At 41.4% G+C, this 18,559-nt stretch overlaps 1 protein-coding gene across 2 annotated transcripts in view; it reads left to right on the top strand.

Moving 5' to 3' along the window:
- Nucleotides 1–268: 268 nt before the first annotated feature.
- Nucleotides 269–18,559, top strand: part of LIFR (LIF receptor subunit alpha) — a 50,680-nt gene continuing 32,389 nt past the window's right edge. Inside the window, exons 1-2 of one of the 2 annotated variants that reach the window (XM_035310594.1) lie at nt 269–394; nt 8,920–9,026. The gene's annotated coding sequence lies outside the window, so the exon portion shown is untranslated. Of the gene's footprint in view, nt 395–429; nt 585–8,919; nt 9,027–18,559 lie in introns of those variants that run through there. The other variant, XM_035310593.1, reaches the window with a different exon arrangement.

Raw genomic sequence — 18,559 nt, 5'->3', positions numbered from 1 at the left:
CCCAAGCATCCCCAGCGGGCGCGCAGCGACCAGGACACGGCGCTGAGCTCGCCTCAGGGCCCGCGGCCGCCCCTCAGCCCCGCGGCGGCGGCGTCGTGCTGGGCCCGGGGGGCGCCGTCCCCGGGGGTGCCGTCGCCATCCCGGGCTGCCGCGGCGCCGGGCGGTGCGCGGCCGAGGCTCCTCCCGCGGGCAGCCCGCCAGGCCCTCTCCTCCCTCTGCCCGCCGCCTGCCTCCATCGCTCCCTCCCTCTCTCCCTCCCCGCTTCCCTCCCTCCCTCCTTCCTGTCGGCGCTGCGCACTACTGCCCGCCGGAGCTGGGCCGCCCGGGACCGCGCCGCCGGGCAGCCCCGCGGCATGAGGCGGCGGCCGGGCAGGGCAGGGCGAGGCGGCGGCGGGTGAGCGGGCAAAGGGGGCACGGCAGCCCCGGGGGCTCGGCACGGACCGGGCGCAGGTGGGGGCGCGGCGGGGGTCGGGCGCTGCCTCCTCCGGGGGGACGGCGGCGAAAGCGGCGGCTCCGCTCCGCCGCTGACCGGGGCTTAAAGAGCGGCTGTGCGGCAGGTTGGTCGGAGCGAGCACGGAGCCGTGGTAAGTGTGCGTGCCTCTCCTCGGCGTGAGGGTTCATTTATTTGGTTGGCTTTGGAACTAACACCCTTCCATATATATATATATATATATACACACACATATACACACACACATACATATACACACACCAATATATACACACACAAATATACACACACACATTATATATATATACTCACATATATATATATACACATATATATACACACATACATATATACATACATATATACACACATACTTTGGAACTAACACCCTTCCATATATATATATATATATATATACACACAGATATACACACACACACATCTATACACATATACACTCATATATACACACACATATATACACAGATATATCTACACACAGATATCCACACATATATAAACACAGATATATATATACAGACATACACACACACACATATATGTGTATATATATATATATGTATGTATCTATGTAATAGGGACCTTGGGAGGGGAGTCTGGAGCCCTCCCTGCGGCTGGAGAGCATCCGGCCGTGCTGCGCGCCTCACCACACGCCGGCTGCACTGGGGCACGGTGGCAGCTTGCTGTGTCTATTTTAAGGGGTTGAACTTCTGACGGATTTAGAGGCTGGGGTTTAAAAAAGATCTCTCTGAGCCGCCAAGGTGGTTCTGGAGGGGGAGTCGTTCTCCTGTTGAGGTTCGGTGTGTAAGTAAATTTGAGCTGGGCATATTGTGTTGGCATGCTGTGGGGTTGCTTCGGCAGGAACTGGTGATATAGGTGGTTTTTCTGTTTTTCAGTCATAATCTGTGAATGCCTGGGGACTTTGCTATAAATGGGAGTCAAGCTGCAGATAAATATTGTAATCACCTAGCGCTAGGGAGAGCCTGCCTATGGCTATTGTGTAGGAATTATCATTTGAATTCTCTTGTTCAGATTTTAAAATTTAAAATCTCTGTTGCAAAAGCCATCGTATATTCATTTTCCACAACCAACTTGGCTGTGTCCTGTCAAATTCTGTTGTGGAATCACAGGTACTGGGTGGCTTTCTGTTGTGTTTGAAGTCCAGCTTGTTACTTAAGGCAATGTGACTTGTCTGTGACATCTCACCTGGGAGTCTGTTCTGCTTTTTTTCCTTACTATAAAAGAATTCTTTAAATTCTTATTAAACCTTTATCGTGTAGCATGAACCCAGACCGTTAATCAGACTTAGCAGGTTTTAGTGGCTGTGGGAAGATTAAGGTCCATGTCATGCCACGTTCCCTCTCAAATGGTAATGTGGCAACGCCAGCTGAGACAGTATGTTGTTTAGTGTTGTTCCGTCGGTGCACATGTGCTTTATAAATAAAGCTTTGCACATCCTGTAAGGAAAAATGCATGAGCTGGTCGGTCTGCAGAAAGCCTGTGCTTGTCCTTAACTTCTCAACCACTGTGTGCTGTATGGTTTTGGTGACAAAGATGAGCATTGATTTCTGGACGCTTTTGGTAGTAAAGGTAAGCAAGCACATAAAAGTCTCCAGGACTGGGCCCTTGATATGTATCAAGATCAAAATAAAAACAATGTTTAGTGAGGTGAAGGGTTAGGATGTGGGAAAGGCAGCAGCAAATGCAGGGAGTGGATCCACAGAGTGAATGGTGTCCTATCTGCAGCTAGTTGCTGTTGCTGAGCATCAGATGCCAGTCATTAGTTGGATAGGCGTCTACAGGTTTCTTCTGAGAGGTCTGCTCAGGCTACTAGGGAAGTCTAGTGTCGGGAGGCTGCAAGTCTGCTGGGATCTGTATCTAAACTGGAGAATGTTGTAGAAATCCACAAATCAAAGGCTTAAAAATCACCAATTTGGAGCTGGTTTAGAGTATAGCTTTCAGATAGTCAGTAGGTGACCAGATTTTGTTTGGTTTTGCTTTCTGTTTATTTAGTATACACATCCTTTCATCTTATCACTGTTTCACCTATTTAAACTTTTATCAGTGTTATTAAGTGATAAGAGTTTCCATTGTGCACTCTCCAAACATACCATTTCAGTCACTTAGAACAACCAGTGGCAAGCCCTATCGAGGAGTTAGATTGTGCAAAATCCTTTTACAGGTGAGCTGAGGAAAGGGTGAGACATAACCTTTAAGTGAGGGCATTCGTGTAGACTTGCCAAAGTCTGTGGAATATGCAGGAACAGCCTTATGGGTGGAGATGCTCTCCAAGAAAGAGAAACTTATTTTCACAGGTGGTAAAGCTGCTACTGCTACCTCAGCACAGAAGTCATAGGGCTTTATTTTTCAAGCGCTTGATGAGTTACTGTCTGTTGCTATAAGGTCACATCTGTGTCAACATCACGTGCTGCTCAGACTTACTCTAAGAGCTTTAGTAAACATCCAAAAAATCACCTGAATGTATAAATCTCCATAAGTAATGCTAAAGCAGAGCCTGTGCAATCAGCCTGGAGCAGCTCTGTTAGAGCATGTGTTGTTTCATCCACTGGGTGTCTGGCAGCTGGTTTTGTGCCACGTGAGAAGATGTATTTAAACACAAGGCTAGGTGTGTGTTAGTAAGAATTCTCCCTGCAAGATGAAATGGTACCTCAAGAAGAAAGTGTCTGGCAATAGAGATTTTTATAAGTGCTGACTCTATCTTGCAGTGTGCAGCACATCACAAGGCTGATGCAGATGGATTATGTTTTTCTGCAGATGACTCTACAGATGATGTGATCAGGTAAATGAAGTTCCTCTCCAGTTGTGCTGTGTCCTAGTGCTCAGAGGAATACAGAGGATGCTAAATTCAGCAGTTCCTGTTGTGTAACCCATCGAGTGTTGATATGTTTTCTAGATGAAAACAAAAATGATCTTGTACATTTTTAAATGACAGTTTGTATTACCTTGTAATGAGCTTATTAGAGCTGTTGAATGGCGGCTGTTGTATAATGGAAGGGAGAACAGAAAAAATAAATCAGAAATTTCTTGGAATTGGTTTTGTTCCATTTTCAATAATACAAATTGATCTAGGGCATGGTTATAATAGAGATACTGAGATCTTGTACTGAGATCGATGTTGAAATACAGAGATGACTCAAGCGGAGGGATGTTATTTAGCACTGGAGGGAAAGGTTTGATGAGGAAGGTTTAAAGATACTTAATTAAGTGAAAGGTTTGGAAAGTCAGACCAGATACTTGGTCTTTCTCTGGCTTAGATGTTGATCCACATGCACGGAGATATGGAGAACAGGTACAGAATCAGTTTTTCTACTGTTAACAAAACTATCTGGAATTAATTGGAATGTTTTTTTTTTTTGTTGTTGTTTTGTTCTGTTTCAGTGTGTCTTTTTCTCTGAGATTTAGTTATGAATCCATTTTGGCTATTGGTCATCTAATTTCTGTCTAAAAATAAGAAAAATAAACTACTTTATTCTAAATACAGCTTGAGAGGTGATTGTTCTCTGTGCTCCAAGGCTGGTTGATAAACTTCATTCCATAAACAGCTTAATGTAAAAACTATAAATAATCCTTGGGACCAGGGCCTGGAGCCTGTGGTCCCTCAGTCCCTCTCACAAGGACATGGAGTGAGTCCTATTCTGAGTCAGTAGATGCTCAGAGCTGTTGAGAGAAATGCCATCTGCAGAAAGGCTTCAGAAATCTCCATCCCGACTCATATGCTTGTCTTCAGCATGGTCACAGACATTTCCCACACCCCAGCATGGGCTGAAGTCACTGGCCTGCCTCCACAAGGGCAGCATCACTACTGCTTTCTTTTTCTGACCACATCTTTAAGCAAAAGTGATGGCTTCTGCTTTCATTTGAGGAGCCCTGTGCTGGGGCTATATGTGATGCGTTCTGTGCACGTTTCACTGGCAGGCACAGGTGAGGGAATACTTGCTTTGTGAATCTTGAGCATTATATGTTAGGCAGGTGTTGTGGACCTATCAAATGAGAGACCATCTGCAGCCCTGCATCCTGGTGCTTACAAAATTAGTCATCACCTCTCCCTCCCTCTATTTTTTTATTTTTTTTTTCTTTTTTTTTTTTGCCACTAATACTTAGCTGCAGCTAAATGGGATTTTGGAACATGTTTGTTTTAGTTTAAGCATCAAAAGCTCTAGTTTTATAGGTGCCTAAATGTCTGCAGGTATCTCTTCCAGAATCCTGTGGATATCTTCCAGAGTCATTACCGTAGCAGTGATGGGGCGATATAAATTCCTAAACGGCCAGAGCAACTTTCTTACCCACCATTGTGTGGTGGAGGGACAGCTGGGATACAAACAACCTGCAGACACTAAGCTTCCCCTGTTTCTTGTCTGCTTTGCTTTCTGACTTGGAAACCAACAAGCATTAATTAGAATTAATGATATCTAGCAGTACCAAACTGACAGTAAGGATACCCAGGGACTCTTTTCTGTAGTGGCTTTATTGCTGATCATTGCTGTCCTCCAGTCCCCTGGAAAATGTGTAATTTCTAGATTTCCAGACCGTGAGAGCTCTCCAGTTGTGTGTCCGCACAGTCCTTGCCCTTCCTGCAAGAACCAGAAGCTCTTAGCAAGGGCTTTTGCCACTTGGCTGTCATCTGTCGTCCCTGCTTCTCACTCTCGAGTCACTCCTAGTAGCGGGTTTCACGGCAGGGAGAAAGTGCTTCAGCTAAAAATAACTCCCAGCCCGTCGGTATGAATGTTGGTCAGGGTGTAAGGTTTTGAAGGGCATATGTCTCCCCTTCTTTCCATGCACCGTCTGGGGCTGGCACTGGCGCGAAGTCAAAGAGCGTTGCTACAACACAAGCAGCCTTCCCTTATCCCACAGGCAGAGAACTGCTGAGTTGTCAGCTGCCGAGTCCAAATTATGCCTTTTACCTCAGGGAGCACAAGTTATAAAAGCACGTGTCATGGAAACAAGGACGGCACTGTAGCAATTCCCTGCTCCTTCTGCCTCGCTTCCTACTGTGCCAGAAACCAGTCCCACAGCACAGCCAGCAGCTGTGTTGCCAGCTTGGTTTGCGGGGAGCGCGTTAGGCCAGGATGGCTCCCCCATCTCTTGGCTACCTGTGTCGGGGAGCAGAGTCTCCCTTCTCTCCTGTAATCCCTGGGACTGAGGGGCTGCTTCCTGCAAAACCAGAGTGCAGCATTTCAGCCAGCCTTGGCCACCTGAAGACTTAAGTTGCTGAAGGAGGACTTTCCTTGGGTGTTTTTTATGCTTTGGCATCTTCCAGGCCAGCCAAAAAGTTTCACTGATGTGGTGGCATTGATTAGAGAATTAGTGTGGGTTTTTAGTTAGGTTGTGGCTGTTTTGAAGTTTCTATACTGATGAGCAACATTATACCAGTGTTGTCTGCCAGTATAACTTACTGCAGTTTGAACAGCTTTGCAGTCAAAACCACTTTCTTTTGTACATATGTAGCTATATTCCTAAAATAGAGGTATATGTCTGTGCTTGCTGTATACCTGTAGCTGCACAGGCGATACCTTTGTATCTAGGTGGCCTGGTATTTTGTAGTGCATAATCATTAAATTTATATAAAGCAATGTATTTGTACTATATGTATAGATGATGAACACCATTTGAAAATCATGCTGTAAAGTTTCTTACGCTTGCATAATTTTGTCATTATTACACAAGTTGCTTAAAGGCGTAATAAAAGTGCAATTTATAGAGGTGGTCGAAGACGGTTCGCATTGTTGATCTGGCTTGGACATGCTCTGTGTTGTACTTCTGGGCCTCAGCCATCCATCTATGCTAGTTTTGCTCCATGAATAAATCAATTGGTTCCCTCCAAGAGGAAGTGCAGGCTCATTTGACTGAGTAGCATGGTTAAACATTTATTCTGGATGGTGTACTTATGACCTGTGGCAAGCTTGGCTAGCACAGTGAGCAGAGCAAGCCAGCTCTTTCCCAGATGGTTTTATGCCCTCAAATGCCCCTCACTTGCACCCTTGGGCATGCAGTACACTTCACCCTAAAGCTTTGGAAACTACTTCATCTTTATTTCAAGAGCTTTGAACTGAGCAGCACGCAGAAAGATGGATTGGAGCCAGAGGCTGGCCTGGGCCGCTTGCAGTGAGGAGGCCTTGTCTTGTCCAGACGCAGACATGCTAGGCCCAAGCAATGCAAAGGCAAGCCAATCCACACTGGTGAGGCCAGGCGTGATCTGTCCTGCTGTCCACCAGTGTGGTTTGCACATCTCTGATGCTGATAGCTGCTTCACAAGCTGTATTTCAAATTACGTTCACGTTTGAGAAGCCCACTGCACATCCCACGTGTCTTGGAGAGCTGAGAGGACAGGCAGATTTTGGCGAGTGGGAGAAGAAGCATGCCTCTGCTCTGCACAGGGCAAGCAGCTGCCTTTTGGGGCTGTCTGGTGATATTTGCCTTAGCCTGGCAGCCCTCATTCCTTTTAGATCAGGGCTGAGGCCATCACCCAGATCTTGTGCCAAGACTGCTCTGCTGCTCATCACAGGATGTAACCCTGTTTGTGTGGCTGTCCATGGATTTGCCCTTCTTGAACTGGGTGATCTCATGGCCTCAGTTAACTAGAAAATCAGCGAGGACAGAGCTACAAAATCTCTCTCAAATAATTGGTCTTAATGATACTGCAGGGCAAAAATGCTGCTTAAATCAAATGAACTTCAGCAGAAAATTAAAGCGGTCAGTATTACAGGTTGGGCTCCTGCACACTCTGAAGCACAAAGGTGAATGTAAGTTTTACGTATTCCAGCTACAACTAATTTTCACAGTCTTTCATGTTTTGGATCAAGTTTGGCACTTGCAGCAAAAGAAGGATTTGACCTCTGAGGTTTTACAGTTTCTCTGGAGCTAAAACTAAGGAGATAAGCTTTTAATGTTTAATCCTAGGTAGGGGACAGAGAGAGAGAAGGCAAAACAGAAGCGTGATTTATGTACATTGCAGAATTCAGTGTTGTCTTGAGCTAGTTTTAACAAGCACCAAAGAACTGTGTGTGTGATGCACATAATAGTCCTACTCTTTTTCTTTTATTTCTGTTAAGATTTCTGCTGGGTCTGAGGATAATAATATCTGTTCCCTAGAGTCGACCTGTTCCTCTTCCTTTTCCCCTCCTTACCCTTGCTCCATACTCCTGCAAAGGTCATGGCTATGAGAAGCCTTCAGTATACAGGTCTCCAGGCACGTAACTCATAATTCATCTGCTGGAATAGCATTGTCACAATTCCCAATATAGAACAGCTGTCTCCTCCAAATTGAATGTGATTGGCCTGTTCTTCTCTGAAATGCTAGGAATTTTTCAAAAGAAGATATTTTAGACCCAATGTTGCTGTGTGTTTCAAGTGACAGGATCAGCCTGGATGTGTACCAAGCAACCTGCCATGCAACCCGTATTTTATATCTTACCTCAAAACTGATAGTTTGTCCACTGTATATTGTCCTCAAAGAACAGTTATAAGATCTATGGGATTTTTGTGCTAATATAGGCTGATGGTTTACTGTGAACCTGAGAATAACTATGCTGAGCTCGTGGTTAGAATTTTTTCGGGAATGCATCCAATTTTATCTTTAAGATTTCAAGCAGTTCATCCCATTCTTGAGGGGCTTTGCCAACATTTAATTAACTTTATTTTTAAATATATGCACTTTCCAGTGAAGGTCTGCTACATGGCATTGTCTTTTGGACCTCATATATCATGGGCTATGTTTAAATCTTTTTTCTTTGTAGGTAATTCAGAACTGTGATCAAGTAACCTCATTAAACTAAATAGTTGCTTTGTTTCAGGCTTTGCAGCAACAGATTATCTCCGGACCCAGACTGTTCTATGTAACCATTTCATTCTGGGTATAAATTGACTCTGTTCTGGATTAGACCATTTCCACTGCTAATGAATGTTTAGTATTTCTCTTGTGTTGTTAGATCGAATGCTTCTATAAGGTAAATTCATCCACACTGACTAAGTTCTGAGCATTTTTATTGTCTGTAGCTTTATGTAGGTTTGCTTGGTCTGTGATAACTGGTATTCTGAAAATTGAATGTTTTCCAGTTGCTTCCCCATGTCTCAACTAATAAGCAGTGCAGCTGGTGTTAATATGCAAAGAACATATCCTTTAAAACATTAGGTTCTTTTATTTTACCCTTTTGCCCTGCTGTCTACTTGCTGGCTAATTGGTAGGTAGCTCTGTGTTATAGATGAGCTTGGACAATGATTGTTGCAGACAACTATGGAAGCAAGCCCTCCGCGTTACAATAGCTACCTTCAGAATTAGGTCATTAACAGGCTTTGTGCGAAATAGTGTTAATTTTTCTCTCCTCACAAGTAGACACAGAAGGTGTATTTTTCATTCCAGGTTTTTTGTGAGCGAACCTCTTGTGTAGCTTTTTTCCCCACTGATTCACGTATGAATCTTTTAACTTCAGGTGCCTAACATGACTGCCAGCTTCAGCATTCGGCTCTCCTGCACTGACGAGTAAGGACCGAGCCTGCCACGTGCTCCTGCAGCTGGGCTCCTGCCAGCAGTGCAAATGTAAGTGTATGCATAGCTTTACTCATAAGATCAAATTAGTCATATTCGGGAGCAATATGTGTATGTATGTGGTTACTGAGGTTTGTTTTCTTGCATCAGTCAGCAGTTATCTGCACAGTCACAAGTAGTGCTTCATGGCTTTGAAATGCCTTCTCATCAGAGGGCACAGGTGATTTCTGATAGCATTTAACTGTTCATGGAACTGGAGTAAAAAGCTGCTGCGTTCTAAACCCAAATATTTGAAGAACTGGTACTTTAATAAGTATTTAACAGGTGTTGGTAAACATGCATCAGTTTTTACCATCTTTAATGACAGTTGACTGGGAGCTTTTTAATTTTTTTATTTCGAAAAAAAATACTTGTCATGTACATTCCTGGTATGTATATGGACCTCTGATCTTTTTAATCTCTTCTGCTGTTGCTCACAAAGACTTTCTGTATATATTATTCTAAAGTCAAATATTTATACCCCTGAGGCATATGCATTGTCATTTAAATATATTTAGCAAATGTAATCCTGGTAGAGATCCAGTTTATGGCTCTTTAGTATAGAAGACTGCAGAACTGGGAAAAGCAGAGTACTCTCCAAAGATGTTTGAGGTAGTGGTACGTTTAAATGGTATGTGAATTCTAATGACTTGCTTTCTGGTGGGATTGTCAGAAGCTTTTCAGAAGAGGATTTCACAAAAGGGGAAAACAGAAGTGAGATATTGATGTTTCACACAATAAAATTTATGTTAGTGGTTTTACAGGTCCCTTGGTTTAGACAGTAAGCTTTTAAGAACAGGCTTGGCCTTGTGAGTCATGTACTATATATCTGATTAAATGCTTAAAGAGCAGATATTATCCTAAGGAATAAAAGTCTGGAATAGAAAGTAAAAATGCACTGGCGTAGAACATACCATCCTTACAACTGCACTAAAGTGTTACTTGTCCCATTAAGTCCATCTTTTCTGCAGAATTAGGTTTCCCCATGCCCCCACCTTCTCCACCCCGTGCCCTGACATCTCACTCTGCAGCCACTAGTGAGACCACTGAGAATTGTTGCACGTCTCTCGTTCCCACAGTTGGACTTGCTCAGCAGTTTAGGAACAATAGCTGTTTCATTGCTGAGTTGTGAGACAAAAAAGTTAAACATACCAGCAACAATGCATGAAAAATGGGATGAAGAACCTTCCACGGGAAGGGATTTTCCATGCCAGCGTATAGGTACCCGGGATTTATGGGAGACAGAATCTAATAAGCAAGAAATCCTTCTTCTTTTGTACATCATCTGCCAGCTCAATACTAGGAGAAGTAAACCGTAAGATTTACTAATAATAGCAGGAAGGAAGAACCCTGTTAAACAAAGACAGCAAAGTTGGATGACTTGCATGTGTATAATCCAAGGTTGTTTTTCTCTCCGAACAGCCCTTTTTTTCTGTAAACTCACCCTTGAGAAAAGAAAAAAATAATAAATCTTCAGCAGAATAATCTTGCTTTCAAGGGAGGATTGAGGAAGAACTTGGGGAACTGACTCACTATGTCCTATTAGTAGCAGTCTCAATTTTCTGTGAGCTGCTCTCATTTTTAAATTAGGTGCAACACCATTAGCCTTACAGAGGCTGCTGTCTCAGCACTTGCTGATGTGTTATTGACAGGGATTCAATTTACTGCTTTTGCTGAGTTCTAAAAGGAATGACAGAATAGCATTGCTCTGTTTTACACTAATAAAAAATAATATGTATGGGTCCTAGCTATTTTACCTATTACTTTAAAATGTCTGAGTCTTCCTTGTTTTGTTCCTTTTGCTGAGTATTATTTTAATGTTGCAGTTTGCTCAACTGTTTGATCTCCCTGCAAAGTACTTTATAGCAGTCTTTTCCATTATGAGACACTCCATGAAACAGATAAGGAGCTGCTAATTTATACTTGTCATTCAAAGTCATTAAGCTTTCTAAGTTTGGTTAATTCAATCAACAGACAAGATGTAAGCTTCCCACTTGGAGTATTCAAAACAAATTTGAGAATTTTTAGCATCTTTTTCACTCTCATGGACTGAGACATCTCAGTCTATGTTTGAATCGGATTTGAAGTCATGTAGAAATGGAAAACAAAACTTGAACTTCTTATATGTTTTGTTTTAAAACAATGTTCTGCCTAAACCAAATATTCAGCCTAAATTATTTGAAATGGAAAATCACATGTGAATATAATTGTAAAATAACTGCATCTTGTTTCTTTGCCATTGCAACCAGTGATTTCATATAGCATTCAGTTGAGAAAGTGTTGCTTGTTTTTAGAGCTGTGGATAACATGGAGCGTATGCCAAAACTAGATTGCTGTCAGTGTCTCTATTTTCAGGGTGTCAGAGTTTGTAAGAGGGGTAGAAAGGATAACAGAAATGAATTGGTTTATTTTGATGCACCAGGTTGCCAGCTGTGCTGCTGTAAGAACTGATCCACAAATAGGTCCCTTGCAGGTGACTGCAAGGGCTGGAGACCTTTGTGAGAGGAGTTGAGTGGACAAAGGCGAGCAGCATTAGCTTCAGACAGCTGGATTTGATGTCTCTCCATGTCTTCTGGGTCCATGTCTGCAATGAAGATTGTGATCATCAAGGGAATAAGAGAGTACCAGTACCATGAAAGAGTGAGCTGGCCTGCAGTCTCAATTTCCAGTAACCGTGTGCCTGTGTATGTGTGCATAAGTGTAGGAGTTAATATTTATTCTTTATAGTGTGGCAGTGGTCTCTCTTGGGACCTACAAAAGTTATTTAGGAAGGAGACTGGCTCTTATGTATTTCAACTGTAGAAGTCAATATTTGTGTTTCTGAGTACTTAAGATTAATTTGTACACTTGGCTGCCATTAAAGGAGGATATGTATGCGTATGCGTAAGTGAGAAGCTGGAGGGAAATAAGGTACAACTAAAACAGTATGTGAAAGAACAAGAACTCTCAAATAAATGCCAACTAATATGTGATTACACATGGACAAGCTTGTTCTCATGGTGTCATGATCTACTGTAGATCTTCCATCTTTGGAGGGGCTGGAAGGGGAACGGCAGCAGTTGAACACCAGCTTAGGAGTGCAGTGGAGCAGAGAAGAAAGCATTCGGTCAACCCATTGCAAGCAAAGCCTACATCTGATAACATCCTGCACTATGCCTTCATGAAATGCGTCTTATTCAGAGTGGAAATGTAGCAGGACATGAAAGCTTTTAAAAACACAAGAATGATTAATACAATGTGAATTTATCAGAAAATACAGATCTATAGTTTCAGGAATCACTCATTCCCTCGATTACTAAAAAATCAATTTATTTCTCGTAAGTGACTCTCAATACTTACATTCACACTAAAAGGATATTGCATAACTGTTGCTCATTATTCTCAATATATTTAATGTGAAAGCCGCACTTCAGCATTTGATCTATTTATATTCTGTTCATACACATGAAGCCAGACTTTCTTTGGATTCAGTTCATTGTACCTTAAAAGTAATCCGAATACCACAGGTTTCATTGTAAACAAAGAAGGATTCCAACCCTCAGGTCATTGCCGGTTGTTTAAAAAAAACACACTTGGAATCACTTCAATAATTATCAGTGTTCTCTTATTAAACTAAATAGGCTTTTCCTGTGATGGAAAGAAGATTAAAGGTCATATAGTTCAAAATAAGTTTTTGAACATTACCAGATTAAGGAAAATAAAATCTTTCATTAATAAGGTCAACTTCTTTAATGTTTATCAGCTCATAAGGATGTACAATCTGAAGAGAACCAGCAGGGACAGAATTATGTAGAAAACATGACTTGTCTAAGGAACAGCAATTTTTTTTTCCGCATCCCTCTTTGTAAAGCCTGAGTGACAGTGGTTTGGCCCTTTAGCCTCACATTGAATAAAGCACAGCTGACAATGTGGGCAAATGAAGTTTTCCTCTGAAGAGATGCTGTCTTGAGAACTACACAGAGACTAATATTACCCTCAAATTGAAAAGTACTTAGGAATATTGAGTTTTATTTCAGTTATGTATCACTAAAATGCAGCAAAACATAGAGAAGAGGAAAAGCTTGTCTATGTAATTTCATTTGATTCTAGGTTTATGCACTACTAAAAACATGTGTATATTTGTTTTTATGCCTTGTCCTGGTATTAAGTATCTAAAAGGCATAACAGATAGCTGTAGGCATTCATGGTAAGCTGTGTTTTGTATATATATGAAGTAATCTGACTTATGTGCTTTTGGTCAGTGTACTTGTTCCATGCTGCGTTGTGAAGTACAAGAATTCAAGGAAGTGTGACCATGAGGTCACCAAATTCAAGCATATCAGGAAATGTGTGTAGCTGTATCAGATTTACGCAAATACATTAGTTGAGTCCTTCATCTTATTGCAGTATTAATTTGGCAGTTGTAGTAAGTATCAAGATGATTTTTGAATGGGTTAAAATACTAAAGTGTAAATGACTCCTAGCAGTTTCCTTCTACTGCGCAGCACAATAGCTAGAGGTTAAGTTTCTTATTTGGCTAATAGTGTCCCTTAACCTTCACCCCTCCACTTTGTTCTTTGTTCAGATGATTAGGTGTTTTCCATCTGCACCTCTATGGGAGAAGAAGCTGTGCTTGTTAATTTGAGCTGGCTTCCTAAGGAAGTCAGGCATATCTGATAATGCTTTGTCTGTCCTCCTATCCCTGCCATAACCTTTGAACACGCTGCCCAGGTTCATTTCACTGAGAATGAGGAGGTGAGGTCTCAAAATAAGATGTCCTTAAAAGGTTTTTGAAACTCTGGAAGTAGAGACCCCACTGAGGAAATGGCTGCAGAGTGAAGTCAGCCTTCCTTGGACTGCTATCCAAGCCTCTCTAGCATGCCTCCTGTGATGTCTAGTAAGGCTTAGGGAATAAGCTTCAATCTGTGTTAACACTTGGGTAATACGTAACACCAATAAATCATGAACAGGCTTGTTGATATACCCAGAAGTATTTAATCTAGTTGTGGCAGTATTAGGGTTCATTGTGTTCCTCAGAAGTTTTTGTTTTCTGTAGTTACCATCTGGAGAGTTGTGCTGTGTTCTCCTAGCAGTAAAGGATATACCTGTAGTTAGCCACATGCTTAGTGGTAATTGATAGCACCAGGAGTTAGACATCCAATTTTCTGTTCAAAGTGTCTTTGCTCTTCTGAAGATCGCACACTGGGAACATGAGTTGCAATGTCTGGGTTGGGGACCACTCTTGCATGGTGTGTGTTGGGCAAGGCATGGTGGGCAAGGCATGGTAGATAACTGTAGGAGTGGTAACAATTCCTGAATTAGCCTAGAAATTAACTGAAAAAAGGAATAATTCAGTGAGAACACAAGGCAAAATGGACAAAATACACATCTAGTTTGAAAATCCCTCAAGTGCCATCTAATAAGTTCTTTTTAAGCTGTGGTAAAAATAAACCATCTCATTGCAGTGCGGGCATTGCTCTGCCCAACTGATGCATCTTTCTTCTCTCCAGCCTGGATATCTCAGTAGGGATGCTTTTCTCTAGTCTCTCTGTAAGTCATCTGGTTTGTTCTTGTGTGTTTGTGTGCTGTTTTCTTAACAAGGAGTCTTTACTGTACTTCCCAAATCCTTTTCAAGATTATACCATTACTATGATTATACTATTTGACATCTGCTTCTCTTATATATTTTCATTTCCTTTTAAAACAGATCTGGGTCTCAGTTTTTGTACATATATTTGTGCTGTGCTGTTAAACAAGTACTGAACATTTTCCTAAAATCAACCTTGAATTGTGGTACTTGTTCACAGATTTCTTAATCAAGTTTCTTCAACACTTTCTCATCTCTGTCCTGCGTGCAGTCTACCTGCATCACTTTCCCCAGATGAAAATGTCATTCCAAAGAGTGTTTAAGATGGAATGTTTGCTGCTCTATCCAGGGTGCGCCTCTGCTTTCGTTGGTACTGTCTCTTGCCCAGATAAATGCTTGGCAGATGGTGCTGGTGACCAGAAGCTTTCAAAATGAGTTTGTGAAAGCATCAGTCCTTGAGCTGAGTTTGTGTGTTGCATCCTGATGTCTCACCCTGCAGGACAGGAGTATCCTGGGGAGGCTTTCCAGGCTCTTAGAGATGCTGCTGCTGTTCAGCAGCCAGAGGAAACAGTGAGGAGGGAGTTTTGCTACTCGTGCTTGTCAGAAACAACAACACACCAAAGTTTGTCTCGAAGGACTGAAAATGTGGTCCTGTGCACTCCTGCACATTAACACTGTAGTATCTTAACACTCCTTGTTTCCTTTTCCTCAGCTGCAGATTAGGAGGGTGCATTGGTGCAGATAGGCAGCTTGAATTGTTTTATCAGCTTTCTGAAAGAGAAATGGCAGATTTTTAAATTAATTCATTAGAACTGGGGAAAGCCAGATTCCCAAATGGGATTCAGCCTTCATTTATAAACCATTTTTAGTGATTCATGCCGTGGAAATCTTTTATAACATGGAATGCTGCCATGTTATAAAACAGAGAGGGAAAGCCTGCACTCAGATTGCTAAAGAGAGATTTTTGTCTCAAATCTGGGATTTTTTTTAAGGAGGTGGAAGAATGTACTCAATTGAAAATAGCACAACCCCCTCAAATAAATCTTGTTAATTTTACTTTTCTTCTTTATATTACTTAGTTATCTCAAGAGTCAAAGACCGAAGGCTGTGGGGTCACTAAAGCTGTTTTAAAGAAAGCCAGTTCATCTTCTGTTTCTGTGTTCATTGTCTTTACTGTCAGCTGCATTGGCAATTTGCTTTGTTTCCCAGAAATGTGTATTTCTGGCATGGATATTCGGATAGGGGAATTCTTTGGAAGGTTTCTTTTGGCAATAGTAGGATGTGTAATTTGATAAATGCATATGAATATAGGAGCTTTTTCTCTCATTTTGAAGGTTAAATAAGTACCTTTACAAAAAAATTTAAAAAATAAAAAATGTCAGAGCCAAGTAGAATGAATGTTCTCCACCTGCTAAGCAAAATCGTCTTTTCTTCTAACACTGACGTTCTGGTCCTGACATATACTTAGCATTCGTGTTTCTGCCTGGTTGTATTTGGGATGATGGCTGTTCAGTATCTCTGAAAATTGAGCCCAGCATCAGTCTCTACAATTTTTTGGTGCTGTCCTGCATGATCATTTTCTCTGAGAGCATTTCATGTTCCACTTTGTGGTAAATTATTATGATACCTTTAACTGTCAAGAAAAAAAGGAATATAACTTGAGAAAATGTACTGATGTACAGATTTATGTTTAACGTGTATGTTTTTACTGGTTTCATGGTCTCATCTAGCATCCTTCATTTTCCCTAAAACTTTCATATAAGTTGACTTTTAACCTTTTCTTTTTAGATACCTGCTTGTAGACCACAAAAATAGGTATGAAAAGTGTGGCCACTGATCCTCAATTCGTAGATTTTTGAACCAAATTTGGAGAGTTGCAATTGGCATATCAGACTGCTGTCAGAAAGGAGGCCTGAAAGACTTTTTGATTTTTTTTTTTTTAATCAGTTTTGTTTGTTTGTGTTCAAAGTGGTTTCCAAGCACTTGACAATGAAATACATTCGAAGGCCAGAAAACAAACAAAAAAAAAGTTGTTCTTTTTTCTCCATAGTTTCTTAATAGCACTTTGGAGAAGTTCTACACTTGGAGAACTCCTCTGTTACAACTGACTAAGAAAATACTTCTTTTTATTATTATTTTTAAACAGAACCAAGCAATTGATCAGCTATATGTTATAATTAATAGACAGAAACAGTTAAACCAAGAAATACATACTAGGAAATATAGTCGGTAGGAGATATTCTGGTTATCTTCTGTTTTTTCTGGCTGGGAATGTCTTAGCTTGTCACTGTTAGACACTTGGTGCTACGCTTGTTTTCTCAGCATGTGACAGAACCTGTAACTTTCATTACAGTTGTCAAGATTTTGAAGGAAAGTGATACATAGATATTTTTCCCATCACGTTGACCCAGGAGTACATTTCCTCTTGCTAATCAGTCCGACCTGCCAGTAGGTACACCATATACATCACAACATCTTTAAAAGCCATTTAAAAATCCACAGTTTGCATTGATTTTCTCTTGGCTGCCGTGAGGCTACTTCCTCTGTGAGCATGCATGTGTGTGCATGCGTACATTGAATTCTGTAACAGCCATCACCCACTGACTTCCTTGATTAAGAATCTGAATCTGTTTGTTCCCTTCTAGGTTATCTGCATAAAAAGCAGTTTAAAATGACTGACCACAAGGACAAAGGGTCAGTTCCACACCATAGAGCCCTGAGCAGAAGTCAAAATACGTTTGTATATTATAACTTTCAGCACAGTTATTGTGGAATCTTATTTTTAGCATCTGATCTTAAATATGGGCAATTATATACTGAAGCCTTTGCTGTTGGTATGACATAAATTTGCATGCAAATATTTTTTGGATTCACACACAATGTTATTTCTGAGCATAGAGTTATGGAGGCTTTTTCTTTATTTTAAATTTTCAAAAGTGAAAGACCTTTTTAGGCATTTTTTTAAGAAGAATTTGCTGTGCAAATGTACTCATGCTAAGTCAGGAGGTTTGCAGTCCATATGAGGATGAGATTGGAGTCTGAAGTACTTGATAAACAGCTACGTGGCAGCTTTATACAGCAGTATCCGGGGCTGGATCACAAACTGAAATTGAGTCAACAAGGTCTGAATGCTGAGAGAAAAGCAAATATGGCATGGGCTGTGTAAACACATGCTATGCATTGGTTTGCCTTAGGAAAGTTCTTTCATTGTGCTTGACAATGCTCGAGACCTCAAGGGACAGAAACGCTTTGAAGCTGAGAATATGGCAGATTTGGTCCACAGAGAAATGTTCCAGGAATGATCAGAGATCTAGAAACTGAGACTGGTATATGGTGAAAAAAAGTGAGTTCTTAAGGGATGAGCTAGTAGAAACCTGGTGTCAGTCATCTCCTGCGTAAAAGGCTGCTGCAAGGTGGATGATAAAAGTGCTTTGTCTGCTGGAGGCAGGATGAAGTAATGTCCTTAAAAAGGAGCAAGAGATGGTTGTGCAGCAGATGGGGAATAATACTAAGGATGGTACCAGTGAAGTGACACAAATGGATTGCCCAGGGAGATGAGATTGTTATGGGACATCGTGTCAGTGGTGGTTTTTAAGATGGACATCAGTTAAAAAAGATTTAGTTGCAGTTGCTCTTTCTGGTGGAGGGCATCTGCTCCTGTTGTGCTCCAGCCAGCCGTGGTCAAGGTTTTGCCATCCCCTCGCAAAGCTCAGCTCTCTTGTCCTAAATTTTTATCTCTAAATCTCATACAGCCCAATGCCATCGTAACAGTACCTCTGCCTAGACGGTAACATGCTTTTCAGTACTCTCCAGAGTAAGGAAAAACCTCCATGTTTTATTTGGATTAGCCTGCAACCGATGGAAGAAAACTTTCATCCAAAGAAAGCGAACTTCCTATTTTAAAATTATTCCAATTATTTTGTAACTTTATAATTAAAACAAGCCTATAAATGGGGATCTTTTCTCCTGACTAATGGAT

Source organism: Oxyura jamaicensis, chromosome Z (genome assembly GCF_011077185.1).
Source record: "Oxyura jamaicensis isolate SHBP4307 breed ruddy duck chromosome Z, BPBGC_Ojam_1.0, whole genome shotgun sequence".
Lineage (NCBI taxonomy): Eukaryota > Metazoa > Chordata > Aves > Anseriformes > Anatidae > Oxyura > Oxyura jamaicensis.
This window is presented reverse-complemented; position numbering and strand designations above follow the sequence as displayed.